Source organism: Rissa tridactyla, chromosome 4, assembly GCF_028500815.1.
Source record: "Rissa tridactyla isolate bRisTri1 chromosome 4, bRisTri1.patW.cur.20221130, whole genome shotgun sequence".
Taxonomy (NCBI): domain Eukaryota; kingdom Metazoa; phylum Chordata; class Aves; order Charadriiformes; family Laridae; genus Rissa; species Rissa tridactyla.
This window is the reverse complement of record NC_071469.1, coordinates 22,372,151-22,392,939: the sequence shown is the minus strand read 5'-3', so window position 1 is coordinate 22,392,939 and position 20,789 is coordinate 22,372,151.

Here is a 20,789-nt window from a genome sequence, read left to right as displayed (position 1 = left end):
TTTTTATCAAGGGAAAGTTTGATTAAAATTAGAATTAACGGGCTCTCTTTCCAACCAAGTGTGCCAGTTTCTGGATTCCAAATGGATTTCCTACTAGGTGTCCATGCAGAAGCTCCCAGAGAGAGGCAAGATGGCCTAGTTTTCAAACTTTATCTTTTGAAATGTCTTTCAAAGCTATTCCCCCTGTCAAAGCAATGGAACACTGACAGTGTTTTCTGTTTGTGGTCTTATCTGAGAAAACTTAACCTTGCTTTTTGATATCTTTACAAGAAAAAGATGCACACAAAGGAAAATTAAAATAACGTTACATAATCTTTACACGTACTGCTTGGAGCTGCTAAAATCCTCCTCCTTTTGCTAACTCAAAGTTTGCATCAGAGTTTAATTTCTCCAGCTCACCGAAGAGGTTTGGTCATATTAGTGAATAGTCACAGTTCAAATCAAAGAACTTTAAAATTGGATTTGTTTATCTGTTCTAAGTGCTGGAAATGAGTTGATGGTCTGAAGAGTGGGTGCCGTGCTAAGTCTGTTAGCGTTAAAAAGGCTGGAATCACCATTGCTCTCATTTCTGCAATGGTCGGGGAAACCCTCTGTGACCAGTACAGTCCATATTGCTGCAGTAGCAGCAATTGTTGGCTATTAACCTCTGGGTGTCATGTTGACTGCATGTAGCATACAAAGCCAGAAGTAAAGAGAGATAAAGCTGTCCAGAACCACCGGTTCAGAAATTCACAGAATAATTTACTCTGGAAGAGGCCTCTGGATGCCATCTAGTCTCCAAACCCTTTTCCAAAGCAGGTCCAGCTAGTTCCTGCCCATCTCAGTGCAAATACCTGTAATTTGCTGGGTGATGCAGCTTCTGTGTGTCGCACTCTGTTCTCAGTGTGCTGAAAGTGCCATTTTCATGAAATACTGACCACCAGCCTGTACCAAGAGGAAGTCACAGCACTTTTGCATTTGCATTTGGGCAAATAGTTAGAGCTAAGTTAGACGCATTTCTTTGTAAATAGCATCTAGGCGGCTGCTTTTCTCATAGCAGATGGGTATTTTGATCCCTAGGTATCATTATTGTTGGCGGTCTTATTAGAGATGGCAAGAACTGAAAAGGTCAGCCAGTCTGTCAGGCCTAGGCTCCATCTTGGCTTGGCTCTGCACGTTGGATTTGGGAACTGATTCTGCTTCACTGAAATCAACAGAGACTTGGCTACTGGGCTCTTTATCTGCCATTTTTCACAAGACTTACTTTCACTTCCCAAAATCATCCGAAGAAATGCTGACTAGCCTTTTGCTGTGCTTTTACCACCAGCTGTACAAATGCTAATTCTACTCATGCAGTACTGTGTTCTGCACCAGGGACCATTATTTGGTCTACAAAATAATACTCTACTTATAAGGAAGATTTATTTGAAATTGAAAGTTTCCAGATTATTGTCTCCAGGAATTGTTTGGTAGTCACTCGTTTCCTCAGCTGAAAAACTGACAAATACCACATTTTCCCTGAAACTTCCTGCAGTTTTGCAAGGGCAGGTTTTGCTCTGTGCTGACTGCCTGTGTCAGCTTGTTCTTTCCCTCAACTTTCTTCTCTCAGTCCATACCTGCAAGATTCTCTTCCCTCTTTTTTTTTCTTTCCATTCATCTTTGTCTAAGTTCATCAAATCCGTCTCCTAGTCCGATATACTGTGGTGTTTGCCTCTGTTGAATATTGTGCTTGAAAAGTGGACTCACTGTCAAGAAAGGATTCTTGTAAAACAAACGCCTCTCTACTCAATATGGATTCAGAGCCATAGCACATCAATTAAATGTAATGACAAAGATGTGTTTTTATTATTTTTCATTCTTACTTCCACTAAAAGTAGCAAGACAGTTTTTAGGAAGCTAGAATTAAAGTGTCACATACAGGTACTTAGATGGAGAGCAGCAGAAGTGTCTTTGACTCTTCGGCAGCTGGAAGGGATATTCTACCTCTTTTTGTACATTCAATTGGCCTGCAACTTGCATGGACACTTATGTTCTCTACAGATGCCTTCAGTAAAGGATGGTGAGTGGAATCAGCTTCATGGTATCATTATTTATTGCTTTTGGCTCACTATATTTTTTATAAATACTGCATTGCTCTGTGAGCACAGTAACAATCAGTAACACTCCAGATTTCCACGCATTAGGAAACAATAGTAGTGACTTCAGGTTTCTTCCTTTGATAAGGACTAATCTTCATGGCTACTATAAAATACAACCATAGCATAGATGTAAAGATCTTTATCTCATCAGCTTCTTGGACATGATTTCACTGGCGTTTGAGTAGAATTTCTCCCACCAGTACCAGAGACAGTAGTAAGATGTTCTTAAAGCATTTTTGCCTCATGCCTTGTGGAAACAGAGTGCATGGGATCAGACTGTACATATGTGTCTGTGTGCTTATGCTCTGTTTTAAACATTGCCCAGTTTCAAACAAAATTGCCAAAGGGGGAGAGGTCTCACACAGAATTGACTTCCTACACCTTTTGATAAATGTTAGCACCCAACCTGAGAAGAAGTCTGAGAGGCAGGCTCGCAACTTGTTAGATACAAGAACAGCCACACAAAGCAGGTCAGAGGGAAAGAAAATGAGGCACAAAGAGAGAATGACGTTCTGAATGTCTTGTCAGCCGAGAAAGTGTCAAACAGAGCTTTGATCTCCCCAGACTCGCAGCACAGATCCAAAGGGAAAACAGGCTCATGTGCTCCAGTGATCACAGACCTATGCTTTTGTCTCATAATGTATCTGGCTTTTGGTAAAAGTAGTTGCCTTTGATTGAGAAATTGTTCTTGTATCAGCGGTAAAATCTTCTGACCTTCTTTCTACAAATTCCTGAAATGCCAGTTCCTGCAAAGCATGAAAAAGAGTTTTGCGATATTCTAGCATCGCTAAAAAAAAGATCCCTTTAATCTGCCAGGTTTATAACTTTTTTAATTATAGCTCTGTCAGCTTCTTTGCTAGCTGCCCTGAGCTCTGTTACCTTCTTTGGTTGCCCAAGGCTTAAAGGCCCTGTGCTTGAACAACTGAAACTACAGAAATGCCTCACCATATTTGCAAAAGATTTGGTCCTTGGTTAACACCATCTAACAGGTCTGTGCAATGGCAAGAATTAGTGTCTGCAGACCAGAGTTTATGAAGATAAGAAAATGGAGAACTTTCTTGTGCTCTTAATGAATTTCCACTGAGATTCCATAGTTTTCCCAGGCAACTCATCGCAGAGCATCATTAATTTTACTTTTAAACATTTTTCCAAATGCTTAATTTCACTCCCCCTTTCTACAGCCGAGGCACATTGTTTGCATTGTAGCCATGCAGAGAACAGAATATTCCCTTCCTTTTCCAAAGGAAGGTATTTTTTTACAATATCTCCTCTTGGTCTTTGCTACCCAGACTAGAAAAATCCTTTTCCATATGTGACATTTTCAGTAGTTGCTCTACTGTGCTCCAGACTGTCTGCTTGATCCATTTTTCTTTCTCCTTTGAAGTGTGGTGCTCAAAATCAGATACAGTGACACAGAAAATATTTTATTAATAGAACACGAAGCGGCATGATTATTTTCAACATCTTACATACAACATCCCGTTCATTTCGGTTCTAGGTCAGTGCTTGCTATTTTAAAACACCGTTGATTCATCTTCAGTTCGTTATGTGCTATTAATGCCAATATTCTTTTTTTCAAAACTGTAACCTGTACCTTCTTACATGTATTGTTGTTGAATTGCTTCTATTTTTTCAGATCCCTTTGCCATATCCATTTCAGTTTGAATCCTAGTCCTTCAGCATCTTTGCCACCTCTGACTGCCTGGCATCATCTTCAGACTTAAAAATTATGTTCTCTATTGCATCATCCAAGTTATTAATAAAAATATTGACCCAGAGCCAGTCTTGCAGAAACTAGTAGATCCCTTCTTCCAGTTTGAAACTAAACTATCACTCTGTACATGCTGTTGTCTGAATACTGTTTCCCAATCAATTTTGCACTCCTCTTGTGTTAGTTTCATCAAGTGTAAATGACAACAAGCTGCAACTGCACTATTTTTATTCCAGGCCATGAGATATGAGCCAAAAATTATTAGCTTTCAGATCCAAGTGAGTTTGCACCACTGATCAGTAGGGTAAAAAATAGATAAAATTTAAAATTAAACAAAAGGAACTCTTGATTTACCAAGTCTCCAACACAACACTCCACTCTGTCCTTTTACAGTTACATCTTATAAAATAATTGTGTTCCCAGAGCTACATCAGTAGATGAAACTACTTGAAAGATTACCTGGAAAAATTCAATGTGAAAAATACAAAAGTACTTTGGCAATACATGGTAGTATTTAGGTTGGTTTCTTCCTGCATACCATGTATTTCTGTTCTACTGATTAAAATCCATTAAAAAAAAGTCAAACATCAGCACAGAATATTTTTCTAGAAATATGAGTTCAATTTTAATTTAAGTTTGCTCATCGAATCCTAGTTTAGGTTAAATTATGCTAGACATATTTAACGTGATCGGCTAAAAGTACCGAAACACGGAACGACTTTTTTTTGGTGTGACAAAAAGGTTTTTCAAGAATGATTTTCCTTTGATGTGTCAGGCTGTTGCTTATCTTTCTGAAATGTTGATCTCTGTGAGGAGAGCAGGAATAGAGCCGTGTGACCAGCAGATCATAGGAACTTCCTTGCTTCAATCCCCAAACAAACCTTGTGGATTTATAATGAATGTGCTGCAGGTGAGGGAGTTCCTTATTCATTTGTCTAAGGCATCTTGGCTTATGGTCTGCTGGCAAATGCTTGTCTGACCGAAAAAAAAGGTGTAAAATGTACTCTGCGTTCCCATCAGATACCCATCGTAAGGAAATCTTCCATGCAGGGAAGCTGGCTTGAGCTAAGGCTCGATGGAGGGAAGTCGTGCTGCTCCCTCTCTGAACACCAGAGAGTTACATACCAAATATATAAAATCCGCTTTGTAGGAAGTAGGTCAATAGAGTAAAGCCATCACGCTCTTGATTTTTATAAACTGAATGGGCTCATGAGGGGAGTTTTATCACAACTGTTTGGCAACAGTAATAACCGCAATAAGCACTTTCCAGCACAGAACAGCACAGAGCTAAATGGGGCCTCCAGAAGCAAATATAAGTTAGTAATAATAGCAAACAACAGAGGCAATGTGGAACAGGACCACAGAGAGGAAAATTATCAGAACTCACTAAACATGCTCCCCATGTTCTTACTACTGTTAGGAAGTAACGCTAGATGTTGATGAGGACTGGATGTAGGTTGGGACTTTTAGAAAGGAAGCACTGGTCTCCCCTCAGATGCATAGTAAAGTGGGAAAGTTTTAGGGCTGCTTTTTCAAGAAGTTGCCCCTAAGTGTGTAAGCAAAAGAGCCTGCTGCATGCAGCATCCTGGTAATCCTATTGCCATAGTGAGCTGCAGCAGGGGAATACATGATAATCAAAGCATGTTTGCGTTATTATTACAGGAATGGAGTAGTCTTCCAAAGGGAAGAGGACTTAAGTATCTTAAATGGACAAGGCTATTACCAAATAATACAATTTCCAAAAGACTTAGATGACTTAGGTGGCTGAGCCTCAAATCAGAGCTATTTTCAGTCAGGTTCCGTAGGCCACTTTAAAACAGCGGCTGTGTTTCCAACACCAGCCTGCTTTGACAGTCCCCTTATACCACAGCTCCACAAAGAGTGGTCAATGTGGTCATGTCAGCCCAAAATGCCTCCTTCGGCATGAACATGGCCAGCACTCGCTGCCTGCTCCGCACGTTGAGCTGGGACCCCTCCATGCCCGGAGGGTTCAAAACACCCAGCCCCATCCCATGAGGATTGCTGTGTTTGCAGTAGCAAGGTATTTCCCCGGCTCTTGCGGTGTGTTTTCATGGTTATCCAGCTTTGATTTCCCCGGGAAGCAGGCTGGCCGGGAGCAGGCTGGCTGGGGGCCACCCAGGCACCATGTCCACAGGTGCCCACCCACAGCCCCGTGTTCAGGCACGGTGGCGGCAGCAGAAAGGGCTGTGCCTCAGGCTCTGCCCGGTCTCCAAAGGAGGTTTCGCTGCTCAGACACCAGTTTGGGTGCCCAGACCCCCTGCATGTTGCTGGGGCAGATGTTCACAGGGGATGGGCAGTTTTGGGAGAGCTTTATGATGAAACTGTAAGATTCTGCTCAGATGTTCCTTTACTTAAAAAGTCTCTCTACTAACATAGCTAGCAAAAATCACCATAAGCAAGTTTCCCTGTGAGCAGCAGAACTAACAATGCCTGTTTGCATACAAATTTATGTCTGATGTCCCCTATACTTGTTCCCTGCAATGACTGTAACATCCACATATTCCCTATATGATCAGCAAAGCAATCTAGCCCCTTTCTTTCTATTCCCAATGAAACCCTAATCCAATACCCCTGTTGGATATCCAATATCCAATATTCAGATAGTCTTAGCTCATTCCTGTAGCCATAGCAAGCTCACTGTGATATCCTAATTATTTTCCACATTTTTACTACCCCTGTCTCCTGCATCGCCCCCTGGCCAGCCCATCCTGCACTGGCGGTGGCTGGGCAAGCTGCTAACAGGTCAGGCAACAGCTTGCCCCGCCGTTCCCTCAGGCACACTTCTCTCCTAGGCACTTATATTCACAAAATTTGTAGACATTTAATATTTCTATCCCTGCATCAAACGTCATTGAAAATAACCAAGAGGTTAAAAGGCTTTCAAAGAGTCCAAACTTTGTTGTGTTCCTAGCTCATTATCAACAAAAGGTTTGAGCAGGAGGCTGTAACCATGACAAACCTCTACCACTAAACAGGTATTGTGGTGGAGGGAAAGGAATCTGCATTTGACTCAGTCCAGCTGCCAGCGCAAATACTGTAATAACTAATCAGAATGAGAGTATTCCAGGAAAGAATATCAGAATGTTTCAGGGTCAGGGGAAAAATCTGAACAAAGAATAATATTTCACACGCATACAGCTAGAGATAACTCTGAGGCACTCCAGAAACACTGTGTTATTAGCAGATGTAATACCACAAACCTCTTGAGTATATTCCATTTTAAAGGGAAAACATTAAACTGCCTCAAATGGGTTCTGAATGATATTTATAGAGACAAGTAGCAAAGCTATTGCCTGTATCTACAGAGGCAGCTGAACGATGACATCTGCTCAAGGTGCAAAGCAAGTGAAAAACAAGTAGCATGTTAAACTGTATTAAGAAGATGTATTATTGTGCTGTATAGATTGGATATATGTCCTCATCCTGGTTACTATTGTAATAGCTCAACAAAAAGATGATTACAAAAATAAAAAAATAAAGCCCAAGATAAAGCAATTAAAAACATTCAAATCAGACGTCCCTAAATACTTCCTTCCAAAGCACGCGCATAGGAAAACAAAAAGTCGAGAGACTATTTGCAGATCTGAGTCATGAAAGAAGTGTGAGTCTTGCTTATACTGTGTCTAATAAGAAGAGGAAACACAAGGGGCACAGGGCACGACTGAAAAAAGCCAGTCCTTAGCACAAGCTCCACGGGGTGCTCAGGAGGGCAGCTCTTCCCTCCTGTGCAGCTACAACAGGAGCAAGGCTCACGCGTCTCACTCCAGTCCCAGGGTGCCCAGCAGAGTTACCACTTGCAGAATAGAAGGAACAGAATAAATATTGGGACCCATCTGGTTATTTCTACTGAAAGAATTAAAAAGGATTGAATTGGACTAAAATGCAAAAAAAAAAAAAAAAAGGCAAATAAAAAGATTTTTGTCTTTCAGGATTGTGTTTGGTTAATACAGAACAATAATCATGTAAATAATGCAGCAGAATTTAAAAAATGGATGTTTACCTAAATAGTAATTGTGCTATCTGATACAAAATATTGTTTCTGAATCATTTTTCTTCCAGGCAGATAATGTTAAGAAAAAATTGCCCTCTCCTGCAAAACATAAATTTTTATAAAAACTGCATGTGAAGGTTTTACACTTTTCTCTTTAGCAGGTGGCATTAAGGACTTGCAATCAGACCAATAAACCTCTCCAGTTCTTCTGAACAGTTTCCCATGTTACTACTCAGGAAGTACATGAGCAAAGCAAATTTACTTTAGAAATATATCTGTGCTAAAAGCAATAGAGATCCCGTAACAGAACATCTATTGAAAAAGCAAAATGTATGTTTATATACTGCAACCATATCATACATACAAAGATTTTCTTCTCCACCGATGAATGCTCAGGAAAGCAACAGGTTTGTTACAGATGGATGCAAACTACCAAGTTCCTTTTCAGCTTTATTAAATGCTGTGAACTCTTTAACGGCAAAGCAGTTATATGAACAGATTTTTCAGATTGGGGTAAACTAACAGATTTACACCAAAGAGAGACTTGCCCCTTAGCACTGTGGTGCCTAAATATTAGGGCAGTTCTTTCCCATTAAAATAATGTACTGCTCTCTCTAAAGCCTTCTGGAGTGCCCACATTTCTGATTCTTGCAGCAGTTAGATTATTAGAATAAACACTAGGGGTACAGTGTAGAAGTATATTTATGTTAAAAGACCTGTAAGGAAATGAATACTAGTGTGACTTATATATGTAGCTGTATACATCTTTTAGATGGCATTTTAAGTGCCATATTCCATATTCTATTTTATCATAGTCTACTTTAACATCTATTTGCTTTTTGCAGAGGTTGGGAATTGGTACATAAGCTTAGCATCAGGGATTAAGTTCATGTTCAATGAAGATCGGCAACTGTGATAATATATCATTCAAAACTCACATTTTATGAAATTCAAGCCTTTTGAAGTGTTTTTCCTATTATTTCTTGAATTACCTATTCATTTGATGACACTTTCTCATTGAGAGGTATTCAGTTATTGACCAGAAAGATTGCTGCAGCATGCTGAAAGCAATAAGGAGGTATAAAATCTGACCCTGTAAAAGCACTATCGTCACGAAGTTTGGCTCCCACAAACGAGAAGCTATCAGAGTATTAACAGCATGCAATCCATTTATTTTCGTGACCAGAAATGGTTTGTAAGTTATTTAAAAATTAAGATACTGGTATTTTTCTATTCAATAAAAGATCGCAATGTTATTGTACGTGCATGGATTAATTTTTTTCAGGTAACACTGACCAAAATGACTACTTGCTTAATATTACAAACCAGGAGACATTAGGAAACATGTTGTTTTTTTCCTAAACACCTTTTCAGAGGGTGTGAGGGCAGGATTAGCGGCACTGCTACAAGGCACAGAGACTTACAGCTGGTGGTTTGGGGTGATGCTGGGATTTGGCACTTTGCAACACGAAAGAGAAGCATTTGCAGAGGTCAAAAGGCTGCTGTATAAGCAGAGATTCCAAGCCTTTCAAGCGAGAGGGCTTTTTGTTGCTCCTGTCATATGACGGGACACAGCCTGGCCCCCTAGCAGCCCCCCACGGAGAGGTCTGCTCTCAGCCCCACATGCAGGCCTGTTCTCCCCCCTCACAGCTGCCAGCCATTTTGGGAAGGCACCAGGTGATCCCCGCGATGCTCAGGATGAAAGCCAGTGGTGAGTTGGTCCCTTAGGGCAGCAGTGTGCCTTGGTTTGTGCCCTGCAGGGCTGTGCTTAGCGGGGAGGGCTGGGGAGAAAACCTGGCTTGTGAGGCACTATGACAGACCCCTGCCTGACATCTTGCTGAGGGTGAGTCTGGATCAGCCCCTGCTGAGGGGAACCGGGGTCAGATACAGGCCTGGAATGGCCAGGCAGGGCCGTGGGGCTGGGACTGGGCCAAAGCTGGGCCAGGATGTAGGCCCATGGCTGGGCAGGGCAGGGCTGTGGGGATCTGGAGACCAGCCCTGCTGTGGTGTCACTGGGGCAGGGGCTGGTGGCCCTGGGGGGCTGACATGGGGTTCTGGGCTGCAGGCAGAATGGGGGAGGCCGCTCAGGGCCACTGAGGCCCTCAGAGCCCTGACTTGTGTGGGGTTTGCCCTGGCAAGGGCAAGAGCTCGGGCTCAGATGGCCAGGGCTGCCCCTAGGCGTGGGACTCTCAGGTAGTACAGCTGAGGAACAGCCATTTTAGGCAGGAGCTTCTCGAGGCGCAGTGAGAGCATGATGAGGTTCATGGTTTGCTTCATCTCAGCTGCAGTTCCCCGGAGAAGCCCCAGCAGTGATTCCCCCCCATACCCTGACAGCCATTTGCTCAGCATGGCACAGCACGACATGGCTGCTCCCTCGCAGCGCTGTGAGGCCCCACCATGTCCTGTGACAGGAGGGACGGTCAGTGCTCACTGCCAAAACGAGAGCCTGTCAATTAAATGCACTCTAATCTAATTTGCCTGTCACGGACCCGGGCTGTTTTGTGCAACAGTGTCCCTAACCCTGTCTGTTAGCGTGTTAGCACAGCTTGTCAAAATGCTGTCATGGTCTCAGCAAACAGCTAAATGAAATACTTGTCCCTTCTTATGCGATGTAGCAAATCCACACATACAGCTCCTGCGCATGCTGTTTGCCAAAAGGCAGATGTTTCTGTTCATTGAAACTCACTTGCTATAATTAAGACAATTCTTATTTCTTCAGTATTACTTCTTAAAAGTTATTCTTGTGGCTTAGTTTGTGCTCCTGACAAATACAGTATCAGTGGTGAGTCGGGGGAGAACACAGTTCCCACATAAGAAGTAAATGATCTACGTTGCTTTCAGAGCATAACCCAAGGCTTATGTTTTACAGATTCCTGAAGGCCTCTCCTCCTGCTTTGCTTGGTGTAAGATAACAAATGCTGCAGGAAAATGCATTGGCTTTGTGTAAGTGGAGAACAAATATTCAGATTGAAATACCTGTTGGAAACAAATGATAAGACCTGAGTTTTGCTCTTCTAAAGAGCAGACTCCTGTATCCCAAGTTAGTGTCTCAGTCATAGGGTCATGGACTGCTTTCTTTGGGTTATATCTGTCTTAGAAAAATGTTACTACAGGCCTGAAAAGTTCTCCAATTAGTAAGTGACAAAAAAATTCAAACTGTTTCAAAGGAGAATTAGGCAAACTGGTGGGAAAAGGTCTGTTAAGGGTGCTTCCAGGTACTTATTTATCTGAAAATTAACCTCTGTGATACTGCTGTGATCATTGTTGAGGCTGAGTCTACATGGTGGGATAAGAGCTCTCCCTAGTATGTCCCACAGTTCAGGTTGCCCTTCCCTCCACACCAGGCTTTCCTTGAGGCTTGTTGGAGAGCAGCTCAGATCACTCCCTTCACTTATGCCACCACTTCCTATTGAAGAAAACTTGGAGGTAAGTGTAGATCTCAAGCCCAGTCTCTGGGTGTGCCACTCATGCATGGCCAAAGAAAGCTGGGGGACCGGAGCTATAGCATAGGTCATGGAAGAGCTCAGTCCTGTAGCCTCTGCTTAGCATATTTCACACCTTCGATTTCTTTATCTTTCCAGCACAATTATACAGAGGAAAGGCAATGTCACAGCAGAGACATTATTCCACTGCCTTTTTCTTATCTTTTTTTTTTTTTTTTTTTTTTACCAAGAGATGGTTTGTTCTAAGGCATAAAATTCTACATGATCTGTTTTAGTGAATAGCTGAAGTGGCAAAAGACTCTGCTGTGCTAGATGATAAAAAAACCCCCCACCATTTTCATCTTGACTGTAGCGTATTGTCTATGGCACAATGGACTGATGATGGAGCAGATAAATACTTACTGTGCTGAGACAGGACAAATGCTTGTAAATGTTGGTGTGAATCCGGTTTTTCGTTATTCGTTGCCTTTCAGTACCTTTGAACTTAATATTATTTTCACTTCCTCTCCCTGTTCCTCATTTCCAGTGCAATCGATACCAACCAAAAAGTAGTCTGAAGAATGTGTTGTGCTTTACATTGAGCAGCAGGCTTGTATGATGGTAATAGCTTTGAGTACATGACACTAGCTTGTCATTAGCTGATGTTACCCTTCCCTCATATCAATGGTAATAAGACTAGAGGAGCTTCTGGGAAGCTCTAGGTATTGATGATTCATGCTCTGCCCCTTTACTCTTTTTGGTATGGTCAAATACTAAATTTAGGATCCTGCCTCACAGACACTGAATCTTCATAAATTCCAGTGAACTTTAGAGTTGGAATTGTAACCCTATCCAAAATATTAGATCTTCAGCCAAGGCCAGTGCACTAGCATGATAATGGAAGATAATATAAGAGGCTATGCAATGGCTTTTGTACTCTTCATTTGTTTGCATTCTAACTTGGCTTCCTTTAGTGAATAACCTTTTTTGTTGTTGTTTTTTCCCCCAGTCTTTCGGGTTCTAAGAATCTCAGTCTTCAGATGAAATAACCACAAGTTCTGTCATTTTTTTCCAACTAAAAGTGTTACTTCTGACATTTATTGGGTGACTGGTTTCTCTTAGTGCTTATTAGCATAGTCTTAATGAAGCAGTGAGGCAGATTTTGGATGTTGTTTTTTTCAGTTTGTATGTTTTCTACGTTGCCTGGTTACTCTAATCACATCTGAAAGCCTTATTCTTACTTTAAGGGGTAGTCAAATAGATTAAACTAACTTTTGACAATGGATTTGTTTTTACCAACGCTGAGAGCAGCTGGGAGGAGAATTGTCCTTCATGTCAAGTTTCATGGACCTTTCTGCTAAACTTGTCCTCTTTTTTACTTTTAAGACTCCCACAATTTACTGGTTACTTTCTGTTACTTCCTGATTGACTCAGAGATTTTTTCATAGCATGCCAGTGCCACAGTGATAATTTAAAACCACTTGTTGCTGATGAAAATAGATGTAAGTGGTCTCATTTACCTTTCTTGACCATTATTTTTTGATCTGAATGTCAGAAGCTGTGCTCAGAGGAAATCTGCATATGCAGATTGATAGAAATCAGTGGACACTCATGGAAATTTGCTACTTAGTACACTGGCAGTTTCCTCTGCATTTATGGCACTCCCTCTTCCCGCTGCATATAGCAGATGTAGCACCCTTATGAATTAATTATCTGATATACAGGAGCAGAATGAGTTTCCATATCTTTCTGTACTGCGGTCTTCTGCTTCTAAATTAAAATGTTTGATTGAAAAGGAGATGATTGAAGGTTCCATTTGTCCCTGATTATTACACCGGGGTTATTGTAGCCTGTTTAAATGGAATTTGTGATGGGATACGTGACCTCAAAAAGAACAAGGAAACATTTTTCTCCTTTCCATTCTTTATTTGTAGAAAATACAGAATACTTCATTCTGTCTTCTCTGGGAACAGCTACAGGAAAAAGTTATATTGAGTCATGTGATTTTTACCTCAAGTCTTTAGCCTCAGACACCATGGATATTTTTTCTTGCCCTCCAAGAAGAAGTAACTGTAAAAGTAACAACACTGAGGATATCTGCAGTATGTTCAGATGCGAAGTTTCAGGCATGACTGCAGGATTCTGTTGTGAGCCAAGAACCAGAGTACAAAGTGCCCAGGGGTTCTGCCCATGCAATTGCTGTATGTACATGCAATCTGCTAAAGGGTTGTGTTTTCATTGCCGTTGTTGTAAAGATAGCTAATTTAAAAACTAGCAGTGGGTTTATTTGCACATGGTACTGTCATACCTACAGTAAAAACATCAGCTTATTCCTAGATGTTAGAGTTGCTTGAATTTATGCAAGTGGATTTTCTAAGATTCCTGCAGAAAAGAATCCAGTTTAGCTTATTTGAATTAACTCCTCCAAGGCTTCTCTTCTTCTTTTATTTTGCAAATGTTTCCCTTATCTGTGTGCTTTTCCTGGGATGGTAGCCAAAAGTTAAGAGAATGGTAATACATAGTGCTGCCATTCAATCTATTTAGTAAGACAATGCTTTTTTCATATTGTATCTGTAGCAGTCTAGGAAATGAGGCTGAACTGAAATCCCCAGTTTAAGCTCATAGCCCAGACTGTGCAAGAAGGATTGAGATGATATGTTTCAGAGACATATTCAGCTAAACTTCCTTTGAAAACTGCATGATTTATCTCTTGCATGTATGCGTGTGCCTTATGTTAGCTCTAAACAAATCTTAAGATGTTCACCATGCATAATCCTTTTCCATGCATTCACTGTTTTTACTTCTGTGTAGCTCTCCTCCAAACTTTCAGAATTGTTTGCCTCTCAATGACTTGGCTGCAGACAAATTTTATGGTAAAAATATGTAAAATTATTTACTCTACCGTTTCATGTCCTGGAGATAGAAGTAACAGATGTATCTGTAGTAGAAAAAAGGATGACAATTTCATTTAACTGTAAGCCTTTCGAGAAACCTGTGTCCACCTAGCACTTTGTGGTTATCACCATGCACCATGTCATGGTTATCTGAAATTTCTCAGTGACAGTGGAAAAAAATCTGATCCTCCTGCTTCTAAAGCACTTACCTTTCATTCAAGCAATGGGATTAAACTTTGCTGCAGCTTTAGAAATGTAGCACAACAACAGGTAACTTTGCTCCGGCTTTAGCAATATAGCACAAATTCGAGCAATTCCAATTGCAGCAAAAATGTAAAAGCAAGCCAAATACACTTTCCAATATTAAAAGAATACCTGTATCTTGCCATTAAGTGTATAATCAGACACTTATTGTACTTGCACAATTATCCCCAAAGCAGCACTACTTTAAGCACACATTTTATTAAAATAGCTTTGATGTATAACAGCTCTGATATTCTGAGAATATGCCACAAAGCTGCAAGGTAATTTTTAGATATTCTGCTTCTTGACAAGTTGTTTTAGACACCTTACTAGCGCTTGCTTTAATAACGCACCACAGTGCGGGTGGTTCCCTCGTGTATTTAAGACATTTCTCTTTTGTTGTCACTAGCAATTATCTTGATGAATCTATTCTGAGAACATTGCCTTTCAGGCCACTCTACCTCACTCTTTTCAGGGAGGAGAATTAAATTTAAGCATGTGCAATAATGGGTTGCATCCATACTTGGATAAAGTATATTAAGTATTCTGTATTTACATCATACTTATTGGTGTTTCTCTGGAGTTTCCTGTGTTCGTACTTGGTAAGGAATCATTCAAGCCAACAAAATGACACATCTGAGAGAAATTAAATCAAACTCCAGTTCTAGCAGATATACTGGGCTATGGGTAGGGATGCTAGACAAGGTTCTGGGTGTTGAGTTGTGGGGAGGGAAGAGGAAGATCCTTCTAAGACATTAAAAGTAAAGGTCATGTCTGCAAGGATCAGAACTCGAAACAGCCAAGTGGCTCTGTGCTAATCATTACGCTAGTAATGATTTATTGTGGTAAAGACAGAGACTGGTTAGACATCCTTAGGCTTTGCCAGGCCATCTCTTCTGAATGTGAAACAAGTGAAACAAGTGAAATTCAAAACTGTATTTATTAATGAAGCATTTTGAAGACAATGAGCTGTAGAAATTATTTTTTTCCCCAGCAGCCGGGACTGTCTTTGCTTATCAAAGTAAGACCCTGCAATTTCAGTTCACCAACTATAGAAGCTACATCTCTTCCTGACACGACTCTGAAATCTCATCAATCTCAAGTGGCTCAACGGAATATTTTCTTGGCAAAAATTATCTGAGACTAGAGGAAAAGACACGATGGTACTTCGGGCCTTCAGAGAGCAGCCTGGCTCTGACAATTACAAAATGGGGCCCATAAGGGGAGGGAGGCAATTCCATCTCTTACTAAATCACTCATTTGTGTTCTCTGCTCCTCAGATAAACTCTTCAGAAGGAAACTGTTGCTTCCCTCTTCCTCTTGCTTATGGATGTCCCATTAACTAACTGGAGTCTTCAAATGTGTATTCGTATAGAGGCAGCTGAAGTATAGCGGCAAGTGCTACATTGCCTATGGTCAACACAGGCTACTTGGAACTGTGAGTTTGAAAATCTGTTTTACTGAACAACAACATTTCTTCTCTGACGTCACTTGGAGACACTCTTTTCTGCTAACTGTGGTGAAACAGCGGCCACTGTCTGCTTCAGTTCCATTTTGCTCCAATGGACAGATGTGCCATCTCCTTCTCTCCTTCAAGTGCTCTACACTTGTGCCAACATTTCATAATGGATGTGGAAACACTTCTGCAACGTTTGGGCTTAGTGAGACATTTCTGAGCTAGGGATTATGCAGAACTAAACAAACCTTCCCTGGTCCTGACAACTATATCTAGACTAGCCCTTTAGTCCAGCTCTGTTCTCACCATGTAACTTCCAATCCTTTCTCTGTCCCTCCTTGTTTGGATTAGGATGTTGCTAAGCCAGACTTAAATGTCATGTTCACAGCAGTAAAGTGTATTACATTGCCCTCATTTGTCATGTGCAGCTTTCAACCCTACCAGCTTGGCTGTCCATTTGGGCACCTCTGCAGCTGTGTTTGTGCTCTCACTGTACAGCTCCAACTGGGTGAGAATGCTCTTCCTAGGCCTTCCTCTGCTCAGAGCCAACTCCTGGTATCATAGTGATCTATTGCTTAGTACTTCACTTTTTTCCTTAATTACCTGAGAATTAAACGGGAGATTAAGAGAACAGCACATTGACGAGAAAAGTTGCGCCTGTACCCGAGTGTTCAAGCTGGTTTCTCCCAAGGAGTATCTTGTGACAGTACAGTTTTCATATATAGACACTTATTTCCACAGGAACTGGGTCTGAATATCTGCTAGGTTACCTAAAAGGTCAAGTTATTGCACTGTGACTGTTCAAATATTCTATACAAATATTAATATATATAATATGTAATACAGCTGCAATAAAAGAGAGAGAGAAAAAGACCTACCCTAGAGTAGCCTGTCATCTGGTAATTAGATTACGCTCCAACAGATGGGATATCTCAGGCCTCTGATTCTTCAGAACCATCGCTTCTTTCTGAATTGTTCTTCAGCTAGTTATTGAACGGTGAAAAAGGCTGATTTACATTTTGTCTGTGCTTTGTTTTTTCTCTCATTCACTGCTGGACATGATGAGATCATGCTTAAAGGGCTGTAGTTCACTGATTCTGAGGTCTGCTACCAATTCTGTCATTGCAGCCACTGTAGTGACGCCTTTTCCCCTCAGTCCAGTGAGTTTGAAAAACAATTTCAGTATAAACATTGTGGCATGCCTGAGATGCAAGAGTTAATATCAAAGTTTTCTGGCAGGCTTGTGCAGTTATTGCTGGTGCCTGTCATAGCTTCGCTTCTGTTGTTACTCAATTAAGCTGTATAAAGGCATCCTGGGTATGATGATCCTATCCAACTCCAACATATGTGTGTCTGGCTCCAAAATCTGTTGTCATGTCAGTCTCTCTTTTAAAATAATGCCTTTCAGAATCAATATTGTAAAGAATGTCAAGACTTGCATAGGTAAAATGTTATCGCAATGTAATAATTTTCTTTTCTTTTGCTGTACCTAAATTCCAAATTCCAATGACTTTAACAGTTGAAATACTTTGGATTTGGTGATAATTTTCTTTTGTTTTTCCCCTGAAGTGCAGCTAAACTATTTCTATTATAAATGTAATGCATTTGAAGTTAAGAGATAGTAGGGAGCAGCCTGAGGCAAAAACTTCGAAACCATAAATCCTCCAACTCCTTGTCTCATTACATGCACACGTCATAAGAATCCCAGAATAAACATCTAGGACTTTCATTTATCTTTATGGGGAGAGAAGAATATAATACTGGATCACATGAATGGTGTATTCAGATCTAAGCCTGGCAGCAACCAGTGCAAGATGCCTTAGAGAAGACTGTCTGAATTCTATTAATGGATAACTATGAAATAATCTGCTTATCTGGGAAACTTGTCTTTAATGTCTTTCACTTAGAATGTAGCTTTATGTCCAGAAACAGTACAGTTTATATTGCTTAGCAAATTGTCATGTCTAATATTGAATGTTCCCGTTCAGATGGATGTTACTATCTTATTTTGTTCCGTGTAAAAGAAACCATGCACTGGAGTTCTATGGGTTGAGTGCACCATTTTAAACATCTACACAAAGTGCATAAGAGAAAAGCAGTGGAGGATAAGGCCAGTGCTACTTAAACTGGGATGTTTCTGTGGAAAAACTTCCTGATCAGAACTCTCCAAGACCTTAAGCACTGAACCATCTTCACTCTTATTATCCGATATTGTAGCTGGTCCAAAAAAGTCTCACTGATTTACTTGTTTCCCCATCATCCAAATTTCCAGGTAGAACACATTTTTCATTTCTAATAAATCATTTTCTATTACACCTACAAAAACACCTGTATCCCTTTCAGCTACACACTTTGCAAAGCTGGTGGCAAAGTACTCATTTTTCTTATAAGGCAAGATGACATATGATACTACTTCAATAAGGTGATAGCAGCAGTAGTAAAAAGAACAAAGATATTTCATTGTCTTCTGATAAAACATCCTTCATATGAAAAACTAAATTTTATGAACTCTGACTAAATTATTAATCATTTCATTTTAAGGTGTCTGACAGTACAGTGGATTTCAGTTATTGCTTTCTGATTTCTCATAGTATAATAGACGCACATCCTTCATCCAAAGGATAGTTTTATTGCTTTGAAACAGTGACTTCTGCATGTTACCATTCTGCCACAGCTCAGCTCATTTAGGGGTGCTAGCGGGCCTAAAATTGATAGTACGGTGGGCATGAAACCATTAGATTCAAGTATAAGGGGAAGCAGCAATATACTAATTTATGTAATCTTTTAAGTGGCTAGGAAAAGCTGGAACTGATTTTGATGTTTATGCGCTTTCCCCCTGGTTTGGTTTCTTGGTAACAGTTGCCATCACAGCATTTGAGAGGGGAAAGAAGCATCATCTTCTATGGCCGTGAACAGGACCTTCAGTGCACTGATGAGCTGCCCAGGGTCCCATGCAATCTGAGGCTATCAGTTCTTGAACCTGCAAAACGTTCATCTTAAAAACTGTTCTTTGCACTACAGAGCTGTATAGCAAAGCCATACATTGCGTAGCAGTAGGACACTGCTCCACATATACAAAAAGGGTGCAGGTGGCCCATTCAGCAGGATGTGAAGGTGTCCGTTGCTCCTGGAGGAACCCATAGTAACCTGCCACAGAACAAAAGCTGTATTTTTGTCCTCCCCAGTGTTACCCTGGTGTCGTAAAAAAACCAAAGAGGTAATTTCTGAGTACTGTCAAGAAGTACAGAAATGTGAACACACATACACACTATATGGGTAATTTAGGGGCTGAAGGGCTGATGCTGTAGTATGAGACACTTCAAGGCAGCACAAGATTGCTTTGGCACAGGCACTCGCAATGTTGGTGTGCTCCAGTCAGTCTGCCATCACTACTTGGTTTCAAGCAAGTTTTCTCAGCTTTGGCTCTTGTTCTAAAAAGTTCTTGGTAAAAATACTTGTAGTTTAATACTGCATTGTTTGTTCGATGCTACAAAGTCTCCTTATATTAATGCCCTAACTACACACACAATTCCAAGTTTTCCTCATGGGTAACGAAATTGGCAGATGACTAATGCTAAGTCGAATAAGAAGAATTTAAGCTCATGTGACAGTGTCTGGGAAAGGCATATTTCCCCTGAGCTCCAGCAATTATATAGTCAGTGCTTACCACTTCAGCTTTCCAGTTTTAACATGTGGGAAGGGGGAGTTTTTGGCACTTGTTCATTAAAATTTAATCCCATGTTTGCAGTATGTCATAGTTTACTGTAGGCAAAATGATGAGTGAGAAGTGTTAATGAGCATCATTAGTGTTACAGACTGTTACTCTGGACTTTAACTCCTTAATTTTACACCAGGGGTTCCCAAACTGTCTTAGCTATGTACCATCACAAACAGGAGCTCTGCAGTGTAGGGCAAGTTATGTACCACCGTGAAATGTTCTGCATACTATTAATGTTACATGCACAGCTCCATGTGCAGTATAAACCTGGCACTCCAAAACTGTACTAGGATACTGTTAGTTAATATAGTCTAATTTAAAGATATTTGGCTAGGTCCCAAACCCCGAAGTTTAAGGAATACAGTTACATAGAATATTAGCTATGTTTTTGAAGACGGATGGAGGAAAATTAGGTTCAAAATTTATTCCATTTAATCAGTAAGCTGCTGTGAGGGTTTGCAATCATTGATCTGACCTAATCATTCATCTAATTAACGTAATCACTCCTGACATCTGATGCATACTTTTTCTTGTATTCAAAGGAAAGTATAAAATAATGGTCTTAGAATTATTTCTGCAATCCAGATTTGTCCTGGTTGGGCAACAGCTACCTTTGCTCTCCATAAGACAGAAAGCCTCATGATGCCGTTTCCAGAGAATTTAGGGTGAGGGAGCCGCAGTTTGACCCCTCTCAATGCCTCTGCCCTCAGCTCCTGGTTGCTTCTGCCATGCTTCTGCCATTCAGAAACATCCCATGACATCTGTAGTGCTCATCTCAGAAAAGGGAGTAATAACTCTGATCTCTTCACTGGGGACAACGTGGAATTATACCAAGCCCCTTTTCCTGCATTTTGATGGTGAACCATGTCTCTGACACAATTTTCAGTCAGTTCTGATTCATCTTTAAGTAGTCTCATTTGGGCCACATTTCCCTAGATTGCTTATGAAAATATTGTGTAAAGATGGCATCAGAGCTTTGCAAAGATGTATGGTCTCTACCCCTTCTCCCTTAGCTAGAAGGTCCCCTCTTGTAGAAAGGAATTGCACTGGTTTGCCCTAATTAGTTGTTGACATACCCATGTAGGTATGCTTCATCTTCTTGGAGACTGGGACTGGCTTGCTCTTTGCTTGTTTTTATAAGTACTTATAGACAGTTTGGATGTTTATTTGCAGAGGTAGGACTTTATTGGGCTCTGACTGGGTCTATTGAACTCTT